The sequence below is a fragment of the Anarrhichthys ocellatus genome, unplaced genomic scaffold (assembly GCF_004355925.1).
Source record: "Anarrhichthys ocellatus isolate YVR2014 unplaced genomic scaffold, GSC_Weel_1.0 scaffold64, whole genome shotgun sequence".
NCBI classification, from domain to species: domain Eukaryota; kingdom Metazoa; phylum Chordata; class Actinopteri; order Perciformes; family Anarhichadidae; genus Anarrhichthys; species Anarrhichthys ocellatus.
In genome coordinates this window covers 2,619,451-2,629,230 of record NW_022280094.1, presented here as the reverse complement: position 1 = coordinate 2,629,230, position 9,780 = coordinate 2,619,451, and the positions used below count along the sequence as shown (strand labels likewise).

The window sequence follows — 9,780 nt, the reverse complement described above, 5'->3', positions numbered from 1 at the left end:
TGCTTTGTCACCTGCCCGACTGACATCGAACCCCTGGGTTTTGGGTCGACATACCTCACTGGTACAAATAGTTTAATACTACTACTAATATTTACTACTAATATTATTAGTGCATGTAGCCTCATCTTATTTCAACTGTGCAGAAAACAGTGTTTGTACTGAATGAAAAGACATGCAAAAAGTAGATGTAGTTCACTGAGAGGTTGCACACCAAAACCAAATGCTGCTACGACAAACTGCGACCGTCAATTTGCAAAATGATCTTTGAAATGGACATCATATGTCATGCCACAATTCCAATGGTAAAAAAAGATATTTCTCTCCATTGACAACCAAAGGTATTTGTTCCTGAAATGAGGTCCCATGAGGAACACTGAAGGGGAGGGTCCAGCCCCTCAGTAAATCAAACGATGGTACAGTTGTGAAAAAGTGTTTGCCCCCTTCCTGATTTCTTACTTTTTTGCATGTTTGTCACACTTAAATGTTTCAGATCATCAAACAAATTTAAATATTAGACAAAGATAACACAAGTAAACACGAAATGCAGTTTTTAAATGAAGGTTTTTATTATTAAGGGAAAAAAAAAATCCAAACCTACATGGCCCTGTGTGAAAAAGTGATTGCCCCCCCCCCCCCCCTGTTAAAACATAAATTAACTGTGGTTTATCACATCTTTGGAAAGCTGAGTTCAATTTCTCTAGCCACACCCAGGCCTGATTACTGCCACACCTGTTCTCAATCAAGAAATCACTTAAATAGGACCTGCCTGACAAAGTGAGGTAGACCAAAAGATCCTCAAAAGCTAGACATCATGCTGCGATCCAAAGAAATTCAGGAACAAATGAGAAACAAAGTAATTGAGATCTATCAGTCTGGAAAAGGTTACAAAGCCATTTCTAAAGCTTTGGGACTCCAGCGAACCACAGTGAGAGCCATTATCCATAAATGGCGAAAACATGGAACAGTGGTGAACCTTCCCAGGAGTGGCCGGCCGACCAAAATTACCCCAAGAGCGCAGTGACGACTCATCCAAGAGGTCACAAAAGACCCCAGAACAACATCCAAAGAACTGCAGGCCTCACTTGCCTCAATTAAGGTCAGTGTTCATGACTGGGCAAAAATGGCCTGCATGGCAGAGTTCCACGACGAAAACCACTGTTGAGCAAAAAGAACATAAAGGCTCGTCTCAGTTTTGCCAGAAAACATCTTGATGATCCCCAAGACTTTTGGGAAAATACTCTGTGGACTGACGAGACAAAAGTTGAACTTTTTGGAAGGTGTATGTCCCATTACATCTGGTGTAAAAGTAACACGGCATTTCAGAAAAGGAACATCATACCAACAGTAAAATATGGAGGTGGTAGTGTGATGGTCTGGGGCTGTTTTGCTACTTCAGGACCTGGAAGACTTGCTGTGGTAAATGGAACCATGAATTCTGCTGTCTACCAACAAATCCTGAAGGAGAATATCCGGCCATCTGTTCGTGACCTCAAGCTGAAGCGCACTTGGGTTCTGCAGCAGGACAATGATCCAAAACACACCAGCAAGTCCACCTCTGAATGGCTTAAGAAAAACAAAATGAAGACTTTGGAGTGGCCTAGTCAAAGTCCCAACCTGAATCCGATTGAGATGCTGTGGCATGACCTTAAAAAGGCGGTTCATGCTCGAAAACCCTCCACTGCGGCTGAATTACAACAATTCTGCAAAGATGAGTGGGCCAAAATTCCTCTACAGCGCTGTAAAAGACTCATTGCCAGTTATCGCAAACGCTTGATTGCAGTTGTTGCTGCTAAGGGTGGCCCAACCAGTTATTAGGTTTAGGGGGCAATCACTTTTTCACACAGGGCCATGTAGGTTTGGATTTTTTTTTCCCCCTTAATAATAAAAACCTTCATTTAAAAACTGCATTTTGTGTTTACTTGTGTTATCTTTGTTTAATATTTAAATTTGTTTGATGATCTGAAACATTTAAGTGTGACAAACATGCAAAAAAATAAGAAATCAGGAAGGGGGCAGACACTTTTTCACACAACTGGTATGTCAATCATCTCAGAGGTGGACTGACTGGAAGACAGCTATGTTTACATGATGTGGGACCACTGGTCTAACCTTAAAGAGTTAACACCAGCCTACCACACCCTCAGTTTGACCTCAAATCACAGTGACAGGTGAGCAGCGATTGTTACCATGGAAACAGCCAGGTGCTCTGACAGAGCTGCTGTGTCACTGCGCTCAGTGTGGAGAGAAAGCAGACTGCTGACTGTGCGCTTTTCAGTGAGCACGGTCAGCACTGAGAGAGGCCAAACAAGCCCATCTGACACAGTGCTGCTGCACAACCACTCATTGGTCATCTCCTTCTGAAAGGAATCAATCTGATCTGAGACTTCTCTCAGAGACCAACAACATGCTGGTCCCTCTCTCAGTACTTTCTGATCCCTGTACAGTCAGAGGCTCGACACCCAAAGCCTGTTGGTACCTACTAAAGGCAATAATCTTTAACAAATCACTCATTTATTTTCACTTTTTATAAATGGTTCAGTCATTTCCTAATACAGGCAAACATTTGAGTTTCTAGCTAATTTTATGGGGACTATTTTCAGCTGCAGATTAATATGCATTTGATGCTGTGACTGAATTGCCATTTCCTGTCCCTGTATTCATACAGTCACACTGACACTGTGTTGACATGAGCAGAGCTTTGTTCCACAGTTCGTTTAGTTTTGTCCCAACCAGTAGGTACTGAGGTAGTAGGGAGACGCCTCATGATGGCTCCTTCTGATTGTGAAACCAAACCCCTCATTGTAATTCTCACCTCTCCAGACCTCCCTTCGTTTCTCTCCAGCAGCAGTCTGCTGTATTATTCATCGGGGCTGCAGCATCTCTGTGAATAATTCAACTAAAGTGGAGAGGAGAAACTCACTCTGAAGCAGGCAGGAGGGCCGGAGCGACATGGACAAATGCACTGCCACATTTAAACAAGCCGACAGTAAAAACACTAGAAACACTGAGTACCTATGTCCTCTGACCCCTGACCAGGCCTCAGCCCTCACCACAATGTATGTCTAAGGAAACACACATTTCATCCCTTTATAGTCAGAGAACGGCTATCCGAATCCAGACATGTTGTGTATTTGCTGAACATTGTAATTGTTCAATGTTCAGCAAATACACAACATGTTTAGGCTCAATGGACATGAGTAAAGCTCAGACTAAGATAAAAACATAGTGTCTGCTACTTAAGCAAATAAATAACATTACATTAATTAACTCCAACATTGTTTTCAGAGGCCCAGGAGGACCAAATGCTTCCATGCAGGATGTGACTTATTCCACTGAGGCTTCTTGTTTATTGACCTCCTTGATTCAATTTGGATTTAATATGATTTGATTCAACGTTATTTGCATCTTTAATGACAGTGTTTGTCTTGAAGCATTTTAATAAAACATAATTTTACATCTACAGCTGTGTATGTGTGTGTGGCCCTTAAACAGCCAGAAGAGCGCACACACACATTCACTTGTTTGACTAGTCATCTACTGCTCATCTGTTTAGCCCAGTGCCTCGTCCTCTTCATTTAACAACACCCCCTCTTACCGTGGCAGCGTGGTTAATCCCTGAGGATTAGCTCCGAGCAGGACAGCCGGCTCAGCCACGGTGTCAAATCTGGTAGGAGACCCTGATCTGGCTACTTGGCTCCACGAGGCTATGAGAGACCAAGTGAGAGGCGAATAAGTAGGAAAGAGGATTAAGAGCCATACAGTGTCATGTTAACCTTCTTGTTTAGTAAATCAGGAGCATCAGGCACACATAATCCTTTGACGGGCAACACAGAGCGATGTCTGACTAATCAGTATCACCAATCACAGAGAAGACTAATCTACACCACTGATGAAGATGCAAAACAACTGATACCACCCACTGATAGTAGAAGCTTTCTGGCCAGTGGAGTCGGGCTATTCAATCTCCATCATCCAAGCAGCTAGTGATGGTCAAAAGTGTTGTCAAGCAAGTAAAGTCTTTTTCAGACAGTGAATCTGTATCATTGGCTTCATCTACTGTGTCTAGGGACGCACCAGTAAAACAGACCTTATTGAGCCGATCTGGTATTGGCCAAACATCGCTGATCCACATTAAACAGTTTTCTGTTTGTGTTAAATACATCTCGACATATTTGAATATTTTGAAAAATGTAAATGTAAAAATGTTTATAAAATTAGGTTTCAAGGACGGTTGGCAGTATTCTCTGCTCTGGAATGTTGGGGGCGTGTCCGCTGAAGGCTCTGAAACCTCGCCCAATCAGGGGTGAGGGTTGATTACATATGTACAGGTACAGTATATACGCCATGTTGGCCCTCTCACTGCTGCACGCTACTTTTAGAGAATGTTAATGTCAACTAGAGACTTCCAGATTTGCCCTATGCTAATTTAAATGGGGATAAAACAAATCAATCATGCAGCTCCTCTAGCATTTCCAAATGTTATCAGATCGAATTGATCAGATTCTGCTGGTGAAATGAGTTGTTTGGCGGGGTTTGTGACGCCCAATACATTTTATCCGCTGTTTAACAGCTGCAACAGTAGGACGATATAGGCTACGGTTCAACTGGAACACACAGCTCTCATGCGCACCCTGAATGACAAGCAGACGGAGAGGAGACAGACAGGACTGGACAACCGGTACAAACTTGACAGTCCACCAAGATTTGTCCTGCTAGCAAACTGTAGGCTGTGGTAAGTACCGGTATGTGTTGTGACCCACTGATGCTATGTGCTCTAGTTTGCATTCAGTGTTAGGGGAGCGGTTATACTAAGGATGGAGAGAGGGAGCCACAACTTCAGGCCTGTCCAAAAAATCCTGAACACAAAAATGGTGAAAAACTGTTTAACAGTCTAACTCCACAATTCAGTAAGGACAGAGTTCAGTCTTTTCACGTTTTTAAGAACGTGTATAGAAACAAATCAGATTTGTTTCACCCAGACATTAAGGATCCTCGTATACATTCTCTCATCAATTTCATTATTTATTTATTCGCTAAAATACAAAATATTTCTACTGCCTATTTTGTCAAATTTGACAGCAGAGAAGAAGAAAGTGTGAAACACAATCAATTCCCATTCGCTCACATGCAGTATGTTCAACTGTACTTTTTATGTATATGACAGACAACTTGAACTTGTATGTACGTACGTATATTCACACTTGATACAGTTGGCATGAATGAAAGTTGAAAATGTAGGGTGGGAAACCACCCTGAGAGGAAATAACTGAGGACTCATGAGGACAGTTTCCTCTGAAAGGTGTTAATCGTCTCATTGTCAGTGTTTCCTGCTTTATCAAATGGATCTTATGTTCACTGTGCATAGATAGATATGCATTTATTAAAGTGCTTTTAAGAAGGCGAAAAGATGTGTATTTAATATCATTTTGTTTATTCAACTTTGTGCTGAGTTTTCCTGTTAATGTCAAGTCATGGAGTTCACCACTTTGGAACCGACTGAAATATCATTATAGATAGATAGATAGATATCTATCTATCTATAGATATAGATATATATAGAGATATATATATATCTATATATATATATATATATATTTTAACTACTGGATGGATACCCATGACATCTGCAGAGACACTCATGGTTTCCAGAGGATGAATCCCACTGACTTTATCCTTAAGCGTGAGATATTTAGCTTTTAGATGAAATGTGGTTCAGGCCTTCATGTTCACCTCAGGATGAATTGTGATAACTTTGCTGATCTCTTAACTTTTCTTCTGTAGTGCCATCACCAGTTTCTATTCTGTAAAGCTAACGACATTCCCATCAGCCTCAGCTCTACTTTGTGTTTGATGATAGAGTAGTTAGCATGCTAACCCACGATGCTGTGCCTACTGTAAGCACCGCCTCACAGAAACAGTATAGAGTTGTAGGATTTCACCATTTCTCTGACCCTCATACTTATGGCCAATGACGTTAGATTCTTTATATGTTAAACACGTCATTAGTTTTACTGCCTCATGGATGTTGTTATTCATTAGCATAGCAGGACATTTATCAACTCAATCACACACATGAAACTGCACCACAAGCACATCCATTTTTGTGATTTACATTCTGTGACTAATCACAGCAGGTAAATTCTTTCAGTTTGCTATTTCAGGCTTGGTGTGTGTGTGCGCATGAGAATAGAGATCCGTTGCATGATATTTTCAGCTATCCACTCTGAGGTTCAGCCACTGTTCTGTCTACCATTAGCTACATCTTCCCTTGGCACTGTGTTTCCACAGTGTCACCAGTGATGCAAGTGTCACTCCTCACATTGTTCTCAACTCGTCCAATGGCATTCCTGTCTCCTGCCTGGTCTGACCTGACTGCTCCATGAACTCTCACACACTGAGGCTGACATGAAACTCACAACACACGAGCATCAAAACCAATCCTGCTCATTTACCATGCAAACAGCTGCATCGATGCGGGTTCTGCTGGAAACCCCATCTGACTGATGGACTTTAGCAATTTCTCTAGCAGATACAAACCTGTCATTTCCATTTTCAGATACTCAAGTCAGAGAATATTGGGAGGTTTCTTAACAAGAATCAGGCTGTGTATGATTAGGGGTATTAGCTCTTTCACACACAAACACCATGCATTCATGTGTGGTATGACTCATTCTTACCAGTCTGCTGGTTACACAGTCTAAATTCCTGTTTGGTGCCATTCACACAAGCCTTAGGTTTGTAAGCTAGACATCACTGAAGGAATATTCTGCACTATGCTTTCTATCCTTAGAATCTCTCTGAAACAATTTGGCTTTCACACACTTCATTAAGAGCAGACTGAATGGTTCAAGACATTAAATATGACTTGTTGTTGTCGTGAACTAGACTGATGCCCTTTGTATTCGGTCTTGGCTGAAACTGAACAGGGACTGGACTTGGGGTTGATTTGTGATTAGTTAAAAAGAGTCTACAGCGTTGGACTAAGACGTCGACATTCAAATTGTAGATGGTGACCAAAGACACTCAGACAAGACATCCATTTATTCTGGAATGAGTCTTGAACATGGTGATCACGAAGGGCTTATTACACAGATCTCACTGCGGTTTCCTTCTTCCTTTCCTGTCTCAGACTGCATGTAGAAAAAAAAAAAAAAGGATCAACATAGGATAGTGTTAATCCTAGAGACACGAGTAAAGGGCTACAGTGTGTTTGACTGAGAGGCTTACAGATACTGCAAGAAGGTCAACTAGAGCTGCACCCGAGAAATGACTTGGGCAAGTACAGAACAAACTGTAATCAAGGCAATCCAACTCTTGTGGAATCTGTGATGTCACCAAACAAGTCCTGGTTTGCTGAAGAGCTGCCCAAACATTTCCTATGATCTAGTAACATTTGTACATTAATGCTGTACTAAGGCCTGACTGAACTTGGCCTTAAAAGATGACATGCTTTATATTGGGCCCAAGACTTTAACCACATGGGTGAAAAACAACTCATGAATAATGCACTGCTTTACATAGTCACATTACTTTTTTAACGTAGACATGAGTAGAAGTTTTAGAAAAAAATGTTTTTTATTAAATACATTCACAGACATTAAGTTCCTGCTTCTACCCTCAGCCTCAGAATCTCATTCCTCTTCCTCCAGAAGAAAAGCCCAGGGGAAAGGGTCAGGAAGTGGCCTATTTGTTCCAACGCAGATTCCACAGATGCCAGAGTGAGTCCTAAAGGGAGAGGCCTGCTTCCCGTTGCTTCCAGTCAGCCTGTTAAGACAAGTGAAGATGGCTTCTTGCTACTTTAACCTCCACTCTCTCTCTCTCACGCTCCCTTCTCCTTTCAGGCTTCTCCAATCTGGATTCCTGCTGCCAGTTTCAGATATTTGGGACTAAAGTCTACAAGGCTTACAAGCTAAGTTTGTTTAACTATTTCCACACTGAATATTATCTCAATTAACATACTTGTTATGGATGCAGTACAACGCTAAGCCAGCTTCCTGAGCAGTAAGTCTCACTGCACGTTTTATCATGGGAAGTATGGGAATATGCCACAACCCATGTACACATTTCATCCTTTCAATATATGTTTACATCATAAGTAACTCTACCGTCAATGCACCGCTTTTTATTAACTATTTGTAACTTGGACACGCCCCTAAAAGCATATTCATTCTATTCTAATTGTGTCATTATCAAATATAAAATAGAATGGCAGCTGTTAACTCCAGAGTTTCACATCTGCATTATACACAGCCGTTACAAGTCAAGCTGTGCTTTCAGCAGCATTACTATGCAATTACAATGATATTTTGATGAAAAGTAAACTAGACATGATGACTGCCTAACTTGTTCTACTGACCTAAAAGCATGATTGCGTGCCTGGAAAATCAGGTATGACCACTGACTTCTAGTTTTATTGTCTTGACTGTTGACAGAGGACCAGCAGCTGCAAAACACAAGCTAATAAATTGCTGCACTTCGTTTTGATTGAGCCCTGAGCCGTTATTTGGATAGAGATACTGAGTAAAACACAGAAGCCTCTGCTACTCCTATCAAATGAAGCTTGCTCTCTAACCTACTGGTTTCAACACTTGAAGACAGGTGGACTGAAGACAGGTGCTAGCTGTAAAATCTGACTGGAGCCAGATGCCTAGAGCAGCTCTGACACCAGTTTAGGCGATCATCACTCACTCGGCCAAAGAAAGCGATGGCTCAAGCTGGACCAAGGTGTAGATAGTCTAAGTGATCAAACAGAATTCATCATGTTTGTGCCAATACCGCCATCACTGCAGAAAGGCTGCTTCTGTGAAGCAAAGTTTCAGCTCTAATTGAGATAGTGATGGTTTTATTAAAACATGATGCATGTGTGTCATTGGGAAATGACTACAGTTGATGTGAAGGATCGCCTAACCTTAATCATTAACCTTAACCATACAAGGCCAATGCCTAGCCTTAACCATACAAGGCCAATGCCTAGCCTTAACCATACAAGGCCAATGCCTAGCCTTAACCATACAAGGCCAATGCCTAACCTTAACCATACAAGGCCAATGCCTAACCTTAACCATTAACCTAAACCATACAAGGCCAATGCCTAACCTTAACTATCTTGCAAGAGTTTTGCAACTTGTGCGTTACCTTCTAGACACAACCCTGACCTTTCCATATCCAACAAGTTTACTTTACTTTAGCATATTATGCATTAGTCCATCACTTCACTCCGATTACATCCTGGTAAATCCTAGTGTGTCATCTGAATTCTCCATAAATGTCCATAAGTCCTTACGATTGAGTGGTTTAGGATGCATAATATATGGCCCCAACTTTCCCAGGCCAATCAACCTCTGTCACATGTCATCAGCCCCTATCTTTCTCCCTGTGTTTGCTGGCTCACCACTGTTAAACAGGTAGAAGTACTGTGAAGCAAAATCGTTAAAAAGTTAAAGTAAAAGTAGTGCTGCGAGTAGGGATGGGTGTCGTTTGGTTTTTTTCCGATACCGGTGCTAAAACGATACTTTTAAAACGATACCGGTGCCTAAACGGTGCCTGAACCAATTTTTTTCTTTTTCTTCAAATTGAACAATATATTAAGTGTTTAATTAAAGTATACTATAAATATAAATAAATACAAAAACACTTGGCTTCAAACTACAGCTTCAAACTTTTTAACTTCAAACTATGAACAATATATTAACTGTTGACAGCAGTTTACAGTATACTTAAATAAATACAAAACACACACACACACACACACACACACACACACACACACACACACACACA

General features: G+C 41.2%; 1 protein-coding gene across 5 annotated transcripts in view; it reads right to left on the bottom strand.

The window, feature by feature from the left end:
- The window catches only part of myo18ab (myosin XVIIIA b), a 143,218-nt gene that overhangs the window by 119,913 nt on the left and 13,525 nt on the right, over positions 1-9,780 (bottom strand). The gene's annotated exons all lie outside the window — the stretch shown is intronic.